Genomic DNA, 15,363 nt, shown 5'->3' with positions numbered 1-15,363 from the left:
AGCGGTACTGTGGGAACCCCCGCCCTCCTGCACATGGTCACCCCACTTGCTGCACATCCCAGCACAGCCAGAGATGGGTGAAAGGCAGCCATTCTCACCTCTGCCTGTGCCTCCATCAGCCTCTCCAGGCTCCTGGCGCGCACTGTCCTCCACTGGGCGGGAGAGAAGGAGGGGAAGAAGGTGAGCAGCCATGGCTCTGCTGCTCGGCTGCAGGAGCAGTGCTCGGGGACAGGGCCCAGAGCAGAGAGACACTCACGGCGTGGCGGCAACTCAGCTCCTTCTCCAGGAGCTTGATGGATGTGAGACGGGTGACGCAGGCTCCCGTGCGTCTTTCTGGTGTCCTGTGCACCGGGAAGGGAGAGGGAGAGAGCTGGGTGAGCCCCAAGCTGTCTCTTGTCTCTTGTCAGGCAGCTGTGCCCGAGAGCTGCCTGCAGCCCCAGGGGCACCTTCCCCAGCTGGGGGCTGTGTTCCCCCGTGGGCCCAGCTTCTCCTGGAGCACCCCCCCGGCTTACCCCAGCAGCGTGGCCACCCACAGCTCCTTCAGTGCCTGGGAGCTGCAGAAAGAGAGGGGAGACAGCGTCAGGCCCTGCTGCCCCCAGCCCTGGGCAAAGGTGGGTGCCTGCACAGCCCTGCCCCGTGGGGCAGGACAGAGGCGCTGTCCAAGCCCTGGGTCGCTCTGTCCTGCCCGAGCAGCTGTATTTGCCCTTCCCTTCTGGGGACCAAAAGGTGACCAGGGGATGCAGGATGGGGAAACATCCTCCATCCCTCCCTCCCTGCCACCGAGCTGCCTGCTCCCTGCCCAGGCTCTGCACGCAAGGCAGAGGCCAGTATTCACGGGATGGCGTGGGCACGGCTGGGAAGCTCTCCTGCCCGACCACGACTCACCCAAAAATGGCGATGCAGGAGCCGGTGGGCCAGGCGAGGATGACAGAGGTGCTGTCCTCATCGGTGCCTTGCTCCTCCTCCTCCTGTCCATCCTGCCCCGCAGCCTCCTTCCCGCTGCTGAGCACCCACAGCTGGTCCAGCGCCAGGCGGAGCTGTGGGCGCAGGCTGGTGCCATGTCTGCAGAGAGCAGAGGCGGGCACTGAGCTGGAGGGGGGCTCCTTGGGCTGGGTCCCCACGCGCAGAGCCCTATCCCCCACCTGCCCTTGGGACGGACATTGGTGCCTCCAGCACCGAGGGGCCAGGGCCTGGGGCTGGTGCCAGGGTGTCCCTGGGCCGGGGCTGGGGGGAAGGATCTGGGCTCTGAGGGTCTTACCGCAACTTGGCAACCACCAGTTCCTTGTGGAGGAGGAGCAGGCGCCTCTCGCTCCTCTTGCGGCCCCGGGTCAGCCGCACGTCTGCGCTCAGCACCGGCTCGGCGTCGCTGAGAGCCTCCCTGCAGAGCAGAGCGCGGCGGGCATGAGCAACGTCAGTGCTGCGTGGCCCAGCTGTGCCCGTGTGTCCCCGAGCCCGGGGGAAGCCCACCTGGAGCTGCAGCAGCAGCAGGCCTGGCCCATCCTGCCCGGGAGAGGAGGGCCCTGGCTGTGCACCGAGGAGGGGGCCCAGCCGGCGACGGGGAGGCTGGGAAGCGGGGTGCTGGTGCTGTGGCAGCGCTCCTGGGCCAGAGGCTGCCTCCTGCCAGCGCCGCTGCGTGCCAGCACAGCTCTGCCGTGCTGCCTGTGGTGGCCGTGGGCTCCCCGTGACCAACGGTCTGAGCCCAACGGAAAGTGGGCGGGGCCTGGGGGGGCGGGGCTGGGGCCCTCTCCAGTATGGCCGGGCCTGCCTTGCCCGGGGGAGCCCCGAGCAGGACAGGGCAGGGGGCAAGGACCACCTCCCTGCGCCTGCGGCCAACGCTTTCACCTGGCTTTTTGACAGGGTCCTGCTCAATAAAAGAAGCTGTTTTTCCTAGAGATGGCCATTGTGGCCTGAGGCAGACTCCTCTTGGTGGAGGCCGGCCTAGCGGTCGGAAGGCCTCTGGCAACCAGGCCGTGCTAGGCCTCAGGCCCCAAGGCGCTGGAACTGGAGCAGGCCCACCGGGAGGAAAAACTTCCATTTTTACCAAAAGACGGGGGGACAAGCAGCAGTCGAGAGCCGCTCGTGTCCTGCCAGGCACCCCAGGGAAATGAAATGTGTGGTGAGCTTCAGCAGGAATTGTGGTGCCCCTGGAGCACCACCCTTGCTTGGGAAGGCCTTATCCCACCTGGGTGTTAAGGCTTCACCCTTGGCAATCAGGGCTGGATGAGCAGCACCCAGGAGCCCCTGCCCTGTTAGCCATGACCTTCACCCAGCCGGTGGCCAACACGGCCAGGGGCGAGTCTGTGGGGTAGGCCATGACCATGGCAAAGAAGGGACCCGTAGTCGGCTTTTGATGGCCCGTGTCTCGTTTCACTGTTGACCCTAAGCAATGCCTTGCTTCAAATAGAAGCCATTCAGAGAGTTACACACCCGCCCTTTTCAGGAAAAATGCAGGAAATCAGAGACGTGTAGCAAGTTCTCTGTTGGCTGTTGTACACCGCAGCAAGAAGCAGCGTGGGTCCAGTGGCTAATGTTGGAAGGGGAATTCAGCACTTCTGGGAAAGGGATATAAAGGCACTCTTGTGGGCGAGGCTGGGATTGGGGAGCCTGAGTGGGTGTCTGGGGTCCCAGCTTTCCCGCAGTGCTGTGGTGCCTGCTGCTTGTTCTTCCCTGCATCGCCGGCTGCATCCACCTGATGGGGCTGTGCTTGGGAAGGGCTCCGGGGGTGAGCAAGCCCACGGGAGAGGGCTGGGGAGAAGCTCTTCTCCAGAGATCTACCAGAAACTGTGCAGAGCATCCGAGAGGATGCTCTGTGTGACAAGGGAAGGTGCCCGTTGGTCCAATGTATGGAGCCTGCAGGGCTCCCATCAGGGTCCTTTGACCGACCCATCCTCCAGCCAGCAATCCAGGTGCTGGGGGGTCCCATGCAGGTCTCCTGAGGTACCCTTTAGCCCCGGTGAAGGTGTCATGCCTCAGTGTGTGCTTGCAGGGCATGTTTCCTTCCTGCTGACAAGGGTGGAATTGCAGTTAAATGCCCCTGGGCGATCCCGAGCCAAAAGCAGGTTTTTTTCTATGGGCCACACTGCTTTGCAGTCCATGTGTGTGGTTCAGCTCCTGCATGGGAGCTGAGGACACGAGGTGACCTAGCTCTGAAGCTGGCCACTCTTGCTCCAGGCAACTCCAATTGCTTGCGTTTTCCTTCAGCTTCCCCAGCCTGATGATCTCCACTGTCACCTCCTCCCTGTCCTACGAGAAGTATCCCTATCCCAGCCATTAGGACAGTGGCACAGCACTCAGAATCCAGATCACTGGCAGAGAAGTAGGACAGAGGAAAAGAGAAGTTCTCCTTTGAAAGAAATCCTTCTTTGTCCTCCTTTAGCTACCAGTGGATGAAAAATAGGGGGACAGAATTTCAGGCCAGCCACAGCACTGGCTTTCAAGCCTGAGCTTGTAATGTCATGGCTGTTCTGGAATGTGGTACAGTGAAAGGAGAGAGAGAAATGGCAAATTTTCCCCCTCAGAGCGGTCAAACGCTGGCAGAGGTTGTGGCGTCTCTGTCCTTGGAGATCTTCAAAGGCCCAGGGCACACAGTTCTCTGCGACCTGCTCTAGGTGAGCATGCTGGAGCAGAGGGCTTGGCCCAGAGGACCTCCACGGGTCCCTTCCAACCGCACCCTCCCGTGTGGCTCTGTGCTTTGCTTTTGCCCTGGCAGAGATCTTCAGGGACTTTGTGCTCCATTTTGTGTTGCCTTAGGGCTACAATGTGCTGTGGTTTGGGGGCAACAAGGTTATGGTTTGCCAGAGGTCAAGCGAGTTAGTGTCATCAAAGTGTGTTACTGTTATGGACAGAATCTGTGTTTGTTGGCCCTGCGTTCTTAGGGTTAGGGCATTTTTATCTTGTCTTGTGATCTGTGTGGTTGGTTTTTTTGTGGAGAGTGCTTTTTTTCAGCTATTTTGCCTTTGTGGGGTTTGGATGGGGGCCTTCGGTTTGTGTATGATGTTTCTTCTGATTGTTTTTCTGCTGTGCTGGTGGATGGTGGTGTTTTTTTCTGTCTTGAAACCATCGTTACAGGCCTAATATATCTCCTGCAGGTCAGGCAGTGTCACTTCTGGCGTGGTCTGACTCATTTCTGGTGAGTTGGTAGGTAGGTATGGAGGACTTGTGGTCCCTCCATGGAGGATGACTGCTAGAGGACTAAGAGGCAGATCTGTGGAGGGGTGAGAGGACTGCTGGCCCATAAGCAGTGACTGTCAGAGGACTAAGTGTACTTGAATTTACGTGGGCTTCCAAAGTCATGGTTGTTTCTCCTGCCTTGCGGAAGAGCCATGGGAAGTCACCAGCCACACGGAAGGATAAAGGGTTTCCCACGGCTACGTGGCTTTTTGGGTTTTGCTTTTGAATAAGAAAGTCCTGTCTCTACATGAGTAGAACTATAAACGGTCAATTTTGCCAACTTTAGAAAGCAGGGAGCAGCACTTTTGTGCTGTGCCTCACATGGCGGCCAGGGCATGGTGAGAAACAGCAAGAGAGTTTCTTCCTGGAACCTTCTCCAGGGGAGCAGTGCTGCACTTGTCAAGGTGAGGGGTTTTTTGGCTCTATGCGATTGCAAATGTGAGGGGTTAATTTTCAGAACACAGCTATTAGGAAGCAGAACATTTTTGCTGTGCCTCACATGGCTGCAAGGACAGAGTGAGAAACAGCAAGAGAATTCCTGCCTGGCACCTTCTGCAGGGGAATAGTGCTGCACTTTCACAAAGTGAGCTCTGGTTCAGCATGAGTGCACAAGGTTTTGGTCAATTTTCTCACCACAGGAAGCAGGAAGCAGCACTTTTGTGCTGTGCCTCACATGGGTGCCAGGGCAGGGTGAGAAGCAGCAAGAGAATTCGTTTCTGGAACCTTCTCCAGGGAAGCTGTGTTGCACTTTCTTAAGAGATACTTTTTCTTTTAGCTCTGCATGAGTGCACAAGGTTTGTGTCAATGTTCTCAGCACAGAAAGCAGGGAGAAGAAGTTTGGTGCTCTTCCTCACATGGCTTCCAGGGCAGGGTGAGAACAACAAGAGAATTTTTTCCTGGTACCTTCTTTATGGGAGGAGTGCTGTACTTTCCCAAAGTGACTTTTTTGGGCTCTTAATGACTGCAACGCTGAAGGATTAATTTTGCTCACCACGGAAAGCAGGGAGCAGAACTTTAGTGCTGTGCCTGACATGGCTGCCAGGGCAGGGTGAGAAGCAGCCAGAGAATTCGTTCCTGGAACCTTCTCCAGGGGAGCAGCCCTGCACTTTGCCAAGGTGAGTTTTTTGGGCTGTGCATTATTGCCAAGGAAAAGAGGTCAGTTTTCTGACCACAGAAAGCAGGGAGCAGAACTTTTCTGCTGTGCCTGACACGGCTGCCAGGGCAGGGTGAGAAGCAGCAAGAGAATTCCTTCCTCGAACCCTCTCCAGGGGAGCAGCCCTGCACTTTGTCAAGGTGAGTTATTTGGGCTGTGCATTATTGCCAGTGTAAAGGTGTCCAGTTTCTCCCCACAGAGAGCAGGGTACACAACTTCTCTATGGTGCCTAACGTGGCTGCAAGGAAATGGTGAGAGGTAGCAATAAAATTCCTTCTGGAACCCTCTCCAGGGGAGCAGCCCTGCACTTTCCCAAGCCATGTTTTTTGGTTCTGTATGGGTGTTAATGTGCTGTGTCAATTTTCTCACCAGAGAAAGCAGGGAGCAGAACTCTTGTGCTGTGCCTCACATGGCTACCATGCACGGTGGGAAGCAGCGAGAGAATTCCTTCCTGGTACCTTCTCCAGGGGAATTTCCCAGTTCCCGAGAGACTCCTGGCACTGGCTGCAAGGGGGCTCCCAGCCGAAGGGTGGGCCTGGGTGTTGTTGGGGTGGGAATTGGTGATGTCTCCTTTCCTTAGTCACGTTAACACTTTGGGATAACAAATGGATGCTTCGCTCCTATTGCTCTTTTATCATATCGCTCACAGTAACTGCTACTGGTTCCTTTTATCATATTGCATGCTATTTTCTTTTATTGCAATATAAGAAACTGCATTTGATATATTCCATTATTTGATATACTTGATAGATTTGATTATATTTGATGTGGAGTTCAGCTTTGCTGTGTATCCAGTCAGACAGCAAAACATAATTCGGCGTAGTCGGCAGCGTACGCAGTAAAACTCTCTCTATTTAGGAAAAAAAAAATGTTCCTTGACTTGCTATTGTCAGGTGGGAACCATTGCCTTATGGTGTTTGGGCCAGAGTGGTCTGGTGGTGCTGGGCAGTTGGGCCATGCCAGGGACAGAGGGACGGGGGCAGGGGAGGGGGCGGGGGGAAGGGGTTTAGGGAGGGACAGGTGGGAATCGATGAAGGTGTTTAGGGATGGAGCGGGGTGTGTGGGGGTGGGGGGTGGGGATGTTGTCGATTTGTTAAAGAGTTGAGATCAATTGATTTTATTGGTTTGATTATCTGATTTTATAGAGTTATTTTATAGAATAGAAATATAGGAAGATGATTATTTAGTAAAAGTAGTTGTGAGACCCTTTATACATTTTGTACTAAGGCCAGAAGAATGGGTTGGAATCATTGTTGAAGCTTAAGTAATAATTTAGGGTTTGAAAGGTTTCTTTGTATCTAACTAGTCTTCTGTATAAAGGAAGTTTATTGAGATGTCAGAATGTAGGATTAATGGGAACTGGGGAGAGTCGACTGGAACAGCTTGTAGTTACCTGCCAAGAAACCGTGAACTTTAGTAAAAGGTAATTCCGGCAGGGGGAGATCGCGACCACCGACTCACATACCACCTACCCAAATCGTACCCCAGACCCATTTCTAGACCTTTCTAAGCTTTATTGCGCAGAATCGGATATGGGAGGAGAATATGATAATGATTTCTGGGAAATGTTATGATTATGCATGAATAATTAATGAATATGTATGAATAAGTTCTATATATGGAATCTGTTTTTGGGACCTGGTGTGCGTTGATCGTGAGAGGACTCACTCACACACCCAGCCGTCAATAAAGACGTGTCTGCTTATCTACATCACATTGGTGTCGATAAGTTCTTCATTCCGAGATTTCGGTAACAGGGCAAGGATGTGTGTTTGTGGGAGTGGGTTTATGGGGGGAGGGGGAGGTTTGAGGAGGCGGGTGTGTGTGTATTGGTAAACCTGGGTATGGGGGTGCGGGGGGTGGGGGTAGGGGGGTGGAGGGTGTGTGTGTTATTTAGAGAACAGAGTGGGGAGCCTGGGGGAAGGGTGTTAGGGACGGACAGGGGGGTTGATGAAGGCCTTTAGGGAAGGACGGGGGTGGGGGGGGGGGGCGGTTTTGAGGAAGGACTTTAGGGCTGGACCGAGGGTGGGGGAGGGACTTGAGGGCTGGACCAGGGTCTGGGGGAAATGTTTTAGGGCCAGGGTGGGGAGGTGGAGGATGATTTCAGGAACAGCCTGGGGTGGAGGAGGGTGTCAAGGGAAGTCTTTCAGGGTTGTTTGGGGGGAAGGATTTTAGGGACGGATGTGGTGTCTGGCGGGACGTTTGATGCCACTGTATAGATTCCACTGTATATACGTTTATGTCCAGGGATTCTGCTAAGGGGAAGCTGCTGGCTCGGCAAAGGGACAAGATGTCTGAGCTCCCCAGTTGCCACGCTCTGATTTGGTGTGTAGCTCTACGTTAAACACACCTGCGCACAAAGGTTAGGCCAAGCTGACTCTCTAAAGCTGTTAGAAGTGACGAATTAAGGGACCTCTCATCCAGGGAGTCAGCCTTGGGAAGGATGGGGAACAAAGAATGGGTGGGGAAAAGATCTGCGTTCTCTTCGGTGATGCAGAAAGAGCCTCTGGGTGAGGACGTTGTGGTCGCAGGAGGAGACAAGCCGATAGAGTGCTGCGATCCGCAGAATGTTGGTTGGAATTCGGACAAAGGTAATTGTTGTGGGGGGAGATTGTGACCTCTGACTCAGATAGCCCCCCGAGAGAGGGCAAGGCCCCGCTTGGGGAGCACGGGGAGCTAGTAAAAAACCTCAGCAGTGCTGTCTGAGGGTGTGTGCTCGTTTGCATTAAAGCAAGCAACTTGTAACCCATCCCGTGCCTGACTGAAAATGCATGTGTAATGCGCTATGAGTGTGCAAGTGCTCTGCTGTCCATAGTGCATACCCTCGAGGAACTGGGTGAGCACGCTCAGAGGAAACATTCCCCCGTGCTCCCAGCACTGCCATAAAGAATGCCGGCCTTCTGAAACTTGCAAGCAAGGCTTAGAGGGTTTTTCTCCCTGACCGACTTTATCATTCCCACCATACTGGAGGAAGCAAATCTTTTTTTGTTTGATGGTGAATCAGCTTGGGGAGTGTCACTGAAGTGGAGCACTTTTTTAACCTCAGGTCACTCATTTGAGTAATGTTACCGTGCCCCAGCAAGCAGAAGCTATCACTCCACTTTAGGCCTTGGTCTAATAGTCATGCAAAGCAATATTGAAAGTCATTCTGAGATCTGGAACAGGCCCCAATGTACATTTTATAAAAGTGCATCTTGGCTGCTCTTTATCTTTGTATGGTTTTTTTTCCCGTTTCTCCAGACTGTTGAAGCTCTGAAAGGTGCCGATGAGCTGCTCTCCCTCAGTTTGCTCCTTTGCCTTTGGGGAGTGCGTTTCATGTTTTCTTCATGGCTCTGCAGACGAGAAGATCCATGAATACACAGCCTTGCTTGAATTGATCTTGCTGGAAAGTGGTTGAAAGCTTATTGCTGCCCCATCTTGCAAATGGCATACATTCTGGTTCTGATTTGATGGGCAGCGTGTCGGCTTGTCGGATAACTGTCGAACAATTCAGTTGCTCAAAGCAGCAATGCTGATAGGGAGAGTTTACGTACTTCCTTGCACAAAGCAGTTCTGGGCTTTTTTCCCTCTGCGTGTGTTTCTGTGCAGACATGTGTATGAAACACAGGTGTCTCTCTGTGCCACAGGTGGGACTGATGACAGCTTTTCATTTCATTTCAACTAGAATTTAAACAAAGATTGTGCCTGCAAAAGAATTTGAGCAGCTGTCCTTGTTTCCTAGAGCAAGCATCCAAGCACTGGGGAGCAGTTTGCAGGATCAGAACCTGAGCCTGCTCTGGGTGGTAAATCCTCAGGAGAGGAAAGAGAAACCCCATTTTTTTCAATACAGATCTAGTTCCCTTAATATTCCGAGCAGCAGAGTGGGGTTGAGATGGGGCGGTGTGGTGACAGGAGAGGGACAGAGGAATGAAGAGAACAGGGGTGGATCTGGGCAGGGAGTGGAGGAAGGAAACCCCTGCTGAAGAGCCAGCAAACCATGAAGTATTCCTATGTGCTAAATTTCATCACACTAGCCTGTTTCCACAGCCAGGACTCCAAAGTTACCCAAAGAAGCAAGGAACAGAGCAACTGCTAGCAGTGATGGCAAACACGATGGAGTTCTTAGCAGCATGAGGAAGTAGATAGCCACTGTAGGAAGTTCTGCAACCTACCCTGATTGAAACAAATCCCTGAACCATTTAGGGCACCTATTGCGTAATTTTTATGTCTGTCTGAATATCTGTCTATCGATCAATCTTGCAGAAGACTAAGTTGCAAGATTTTGAGAAATATACCTCTGTTCCCAGTAATAAGACTCAATCTTAAGTCTTAACCCCAAGACTTAAGCCTAAGACTGAACTCTAAGACTTAACCCAAAGAATTAACCGTAAGACAAAACCTTAAGACATAACCCTAAGACATAAACTTAAGACTTAAGCTCAGACTAAACCCTAAGACTTAATCCTAATACCTAACCCTAAGACTTAAACTTAAGACTTAACCCTTAGAGATAACCCCAAAACTCCATCTGTAAGACTTTAAACTTAAGACTTAACCTTCAGATATAACCCTGAGACTTAACCCTAAGACTTAACTTTAATATTAACCCTAAGACCTAAGGCTAAGAAATAACCCTGAGACTGAACCCTGAGACTGAACCCTGAGACTGAACCCTGAGACTGAACCCTGAGACCGAACCCTGAGACCGAACCCTGAGACCGAACCCTGAGACTGAACCCTGAGTCTTAACCTTAAGATTTAACACTAAGACTTAACACTAAGACTTAACTCAAAGACTCGGCATTAAGACTTAACCTAAAGGTTTAAGCATAAAACTTAACACTAAGAGTTATCATTGACACATAACCCTGTCTTAACCTAAAGACCTAACCCTGAGACTTAACACTAAGACTTTACCTTAAGCCTTAACTTTAAGACTTAACTTTAAGACTTAACCCTAAGACTTAACTCTAAGACTCAACCTCTAAGACTTAACCCTAAGACTCAACCTTAAGAATTAACCATAGGGTTTAACCCTAAGACTTAACCCTAAGATTCATCCATAAGATTTAACCCTAAGACGTAACTCTAAGACTTAACCATATGACTTAACTCAAGACTCAACATTAAAACTTTAGGTAAGGGCTTAACCGTAAAACTTAACCCTAAGACTTAACTTTAAGACTTAACCCTAAGACTTATCATTGATACTTAACCCTGTCTTAACCTAAAGACCTAACCCTGAGACTTAACCCTAAGACTCTACCTTAAGCCTTAATCTTAAGTCTTAACTCTAAGACTTAAGCCTAAGACTTAACTCTAAGACTCAACCTTAAGACTTAAACTTAAGACAACTCTAAAACTTAATCTAAAGTCTTATCCCTAAAACTTAACACTAAAACTTAAACCTAAGACTCAACCTTTAGACTTAACCATAAGCCTTAACCCTAAGACTCAGCTTTAAGACTTAACCTTGAGACATATCTAAGGATTTAACCCTAAGACTTAACCCTAAATCTTAATCTTGAGACTTCACGCTAAGTCTTAACTAAACGACATAACCCTAAGACTTAACCCTAAGAATCAACCGTAAGACTTAACCCTAGGACTTTACCCTAAGACTTAACCCTAAGTCTTAACCCTAAGACTCAACTTTGAGACTTAACTCTAAGACTCATCCTTAAGAGTTAACCTTAAGAATTAACCTTAAGACTGAACCCTAAGACTTAACCTTAAGACCAGCAGGCCAGGGATGGTTTGCATGGTTTCCGTATGTTATTCTCAGGACTCTGTCTTTGCTGCTCGAAAGCCTCAAGTGCCCTCTTTAGCTCACCGGTGCAACAGCCATGGCTGCTGCTGTGTATGCAATTTCAATAGACCCGCAGTGAGACACCCTGGCTAATGGCACAACCAACTGGAAATCCTTCAGCTGCTTCTGCGGTAGGCAAAGGGAAATTAACTGAGTCATCCATGCAAAGCCCTTTCTTTTTGTTGAGTTGGCTATGAAATGTAGCATTTTTACCACTGCTGGAACACTTCCAACAAGTCACAGTAGGATTTTGGACTACAGACATATCTGTGCTTCCCCAAAGGTACCTGGACAGTGGGCAAGTGGGACGTACAGGTGCAAGCCAAGGGATGGGCAGAGGGGAACGGGAGAGGAGGAGGGACAGCTGGAGAAGCACAATAGCAGAGCACTGCTCCAAAACTGATCAGCAGAGGAAGAATAATGGTTGCTGTTATTATTTAACATCATTACATCCCAACAGTTGAGGTCCACAGCATCCATAAAGTGTCACAAGAAGCTTCCTCCTAGTAATATTTTTCTCCAAAAGGAAATTGACTTCATCTGGAGCAAAATGCACAAACCAAACCACGGCGCTGTCCACAAACAGCCAATAAGAGTGACTGCACCTCAGCACTTCAAAGAGAGGAAAAAAAAAGGCTATAAGAATTATAACAAAAAGAATAAACATATCTTGTCCTAGTGAGCAAGAGAACAAGCTCCTCAGATACACTAACAAATCAATGTATGTGCACAAAGCAAGATGTGTCTGAAATGAGGAGAGATTCCACTGCAGTTTGGAAACTGAGATGGTTTCTTACACACACACACACACACACACACGACTTCCACACACAGTCTTGGTCAGGATACTATAAACAGGGGTTTACTTTCTCACGAAAAATACCACTGGACTCTTCATTGATGAAGAGGAAGATGACAGGTCTGTTATCTCTGCCGGAAGATAGCACTTCCTACAGCCTACAGTTTCTCCTGGCACTAGGACGTGACATCGGGTTCAGCAAGAGAAAGTGCCAAATCTTGAATCATTAGACCTGCTCAAAAGAGAAATAACAAAAGCTTTAAAATCAGGCCAGTACTAAATCCTCCTTCCTATGCAGAATTGGGGTGTGCACTTCCAGCCCCCACACAGAAACAGAGGGGTTTCTTAAAAAGCCACTGTCTGTCTAAACCTGCACACAGCATTGATGTGTATCTATCTCACATTCACACATTCACTTCTCTCCCACTGAGATCATTTATTATCACGGGAGCACTTTCCCATAAGCATGTGGACACGTGACCAGAAGTGCACTTGGCACGCTGATGCATTAAAACAATTGGGGATTTTTTTTCCACTTTCACTGTACGTGCCGTCTTGCGATACCAAAACTTGTGCTGCAGACCTCCCCCTGCAGCAAGGGGAATATGAAAAGAAGGGCCAAGCCCCACATGCCCATCTAATACCCCTGCAGCTTCTCCCAAAGGAGCTGCCTTGCCATGGTTCTTTGCCAGATTCCAAACTGGGGACCTGTGTTTGGTCTCGCTGAACTCCCCTTGCATGGGAAATTAAAGGCAAGAGAAATTAAGAGTCCTGTCCTGATGTTGTTATGTAAAGGATTCCACTAATGCACTAGCATAACTCTGAAGGTCAAAAGAGACTAATATAATGCATGCATAGGAGAAGAAGTGGCTGTATCTTGCTCGATACCTTTTCCCAGATCCCTCCTGCTGTTGCTTCTAGGTGTTTAGTTAACCAACATAAACTTCTCAAAGCAAAAGCAAAGCCTTTTGGAAGTGGCTTCGTTTCAGTAGCATGTACTTCCAAATATGATTCTTTTTTCAATTTGTGCTGTTCAGGATTGCTGAGGAAGAAAAGTGCTAGGAAAATGGGCTTGCTGTTACATAGTCTGTGGCTGCCTGGCATAGCAAGCTTGCTTTGTAGTTCTCAGGAATGTGCCAAATGCCTTCAAACAAATGCACTACATGGTCTCTGTCCAAAGTTCCTAATATCTCAAATTTGCACGATGCAAAATAGAAGGTAACAAAGCTGTTTGGGGAGAGGATAACTGATTGAGGTTACATTAAGACCATGGGATTACTCAACCAGAGGCACGCAAACATCGCTGGACAAAGTTTATCAGTCTGTTCCAAATTCTAATTTGTTAGAACATTATTTTTGCAGATTATGCTAGGGTTTTACTTTGGATCTTTATTGTCTGAAAAGACTCCTCTTTCTCTGAGGACCTCTATTCCCCTCTCTACTGGTAGCAAAAGATTTAAAGTCTAACAAAACTCTAGGCCACCCAGCCGCAGGGTAAGATTTCCAGTAACTGATTCTGGATCTGAAATCCCCTGCCTGTTTGCAAAGCCAAGCCTAAAACTTCAAATGGTAAAAAACAAAGGATATTTGCCAGACATTGCTCTTCACAGAGATTTGTAGTTTTGTGATGATAATTCCATTCTAGTACCTCTTACACTGTAGGTTCTGACTTCCCGCACCACCAAGCTGCAGTAGTATTGTACAGAGAACACTAAAGCAAAGCTGAATGTATGAAAATACAAGACTAGGCCAGAAACCCATCACATGCAGAAGAAATAACCGATTATCCACCAGAAGTAAACTAACCCCTTTTTAGAGACTTTATTTCTCACAGAGTTTAGCCTTTGTAATTCGTTTACCTTATTGAGGCCAGCTGTTGAAATAACACCTCCCATAGAGGCTGGATGCATTCAGTCTTGGACTTGGTTGCAATGACGGGGTTTGGCACTCCAGTTTCACTACAGGTGGACAACTTGCCAGCAGCCTGGAGACTACGCCTGGTTTGTAAGACTGGAAGTCAAGCAGGTGCCAGGGGGTTCAGCGCAGAGGTGCAGCTCAGAAGTTCCAAAACAAAGAAAGATTCCTTTCCAGTGGCCCCTTCTGAATTGAGGGGGCTCTGCTCATGGTTATTCCTTTTATAAAGAGGCATGTGTGGAGGCAAAGGCTACAGTGCCTGCTCCTGCTTCAGTTGGAACCTATTCTCTGTGATCACTCTCAAGCTGAAATGCATTTGTGTTTTTTTGACAGGTATCTGACCCGCTGGTCCGTCAGATCTGCAAAGCTTATCTGGAAGAGGGGCCCTAAGTGGTGCAAAAAACCTCTGCCAGTGGGACACCCTTTGCTGAAGGATAATGTCAAACATACACACGAACCTCTCTGCTTAAACCACTAATGGACAGAACTGGCATAGTCAGTAAGCACAGCTGTTTCCCACTGCTCTGCTTTTTTTGCAAGGTTGTCAGTATCCCCGATTTTCTTATGCCAAAACTGTCATTAGTACTCTATACTGTCTCCAGTGAATGAGCTGCAACCTGCTCCTCTAGCAGAATACAAGATTTAGCAAAGCAAAGTCCAGTGTGCAGAATGATTTGGAGAAAGGAGGGGCAAAGACTTTTACCTCAAAGCTGGAAAGGATCTGAAGGCTTTTGTTTCATCGTGGTTCACGACTGGGTTTGGAAAAGCATGTTTCCCGCTTTTTCCAACAATGAATGGTGATTCCCCATTAACCTGTGTTTCAGCTCAGATCTGCCTCATTTGGGCTTTTATACCTGTGACACTAATGGAAGAAAAAGTCTCCTGCAGAACTGTATTTCCTTGGCAGTAACAGAAATTGTTATGACTACCAAAATTAATTTTTTTAATTATCTGTACTATCCATAATTTGCAGCAGAACACCTATGGCAGTGGTAAACAGACGTGTGTACCTTACACGTCCCCTTAAGGATTTCTGGCTTGTGCTTCACTCCTGGATCTGGGAAATACAGAATGTTGACATCCTTGATGACTTGGCCTGTGATTTTTTCCCCATGGAAATACATTTGCCTTAAGTTGTCCGTATTGGTGGTACGGCTGCTTCCTGGGATAGTTTGGGCCTGATGGATGCGCATAATTTTCCACGCTCTAACTAAAAGGTGGCACCATTTCTCTCCTTGTATAGTAGTACGTGCGTGTACCTTGCACCTACTGACCACTGCTACTTGAGACGTGCTACTTATGGGCCTGGTATGAAAAGGTCATTACATTTATCAGGGTCATTATGGCTTTGGCTCCGTTTCTTTGATATTTGTCTGGGGGCTACAGATCAACACAGCTTATTTATATACTACTATGCCACTTAACCTTGTACTGCTTTCATCAGAATCATCTGCTAATAACTATCAGCATGGACAGGAACAGAGAGTAAGGATAAACACGTTTTACCCAGGAAACCAAGTTATAATCGTTCTTCTTAGC

General features: G+C 49.2%; 1 long non-coding RNA gene across 1 annotated transcript; it reads right to left on the bottom strand.

Moving 5' to 3' along the window:
• Positions 1–9,716: 9,716 nt before the first annotated feature.
• Positions 9,717–10,707, bottom strand: LOC308057662. Its single transcript, XR_013925384.1, has 3 exons — positions 10,569–10,707; positions 9,872–9,910; positions 9,717–9,727 (listed from the first exon to the last, which is right to left on the bottom strand). It is a non-coding gene; the product is annotated as an uncharacterized lncRNA (long non-coding RNA).
• Positions 10,708–15,363: the final 4,656 nt, after the last annotated feature.

This window comes from Falco punctatus, assembly GCF_963210335.1.
Source record: "Falco punctatus genome assembly, contig: scaffold_131, whole genome shotgun sequence".
Taxonomy (NCBI): domain Eukaryota; kingdom Metazoa; phylum Chordata; class Aves; order Falconiformes; family Falconidae; genus Falco; species Falco punctatus.
Note: the sequence above shows the minus strand (reverse complement) of the source record. Positions and strands in the feature narration are given on the sequence as shown.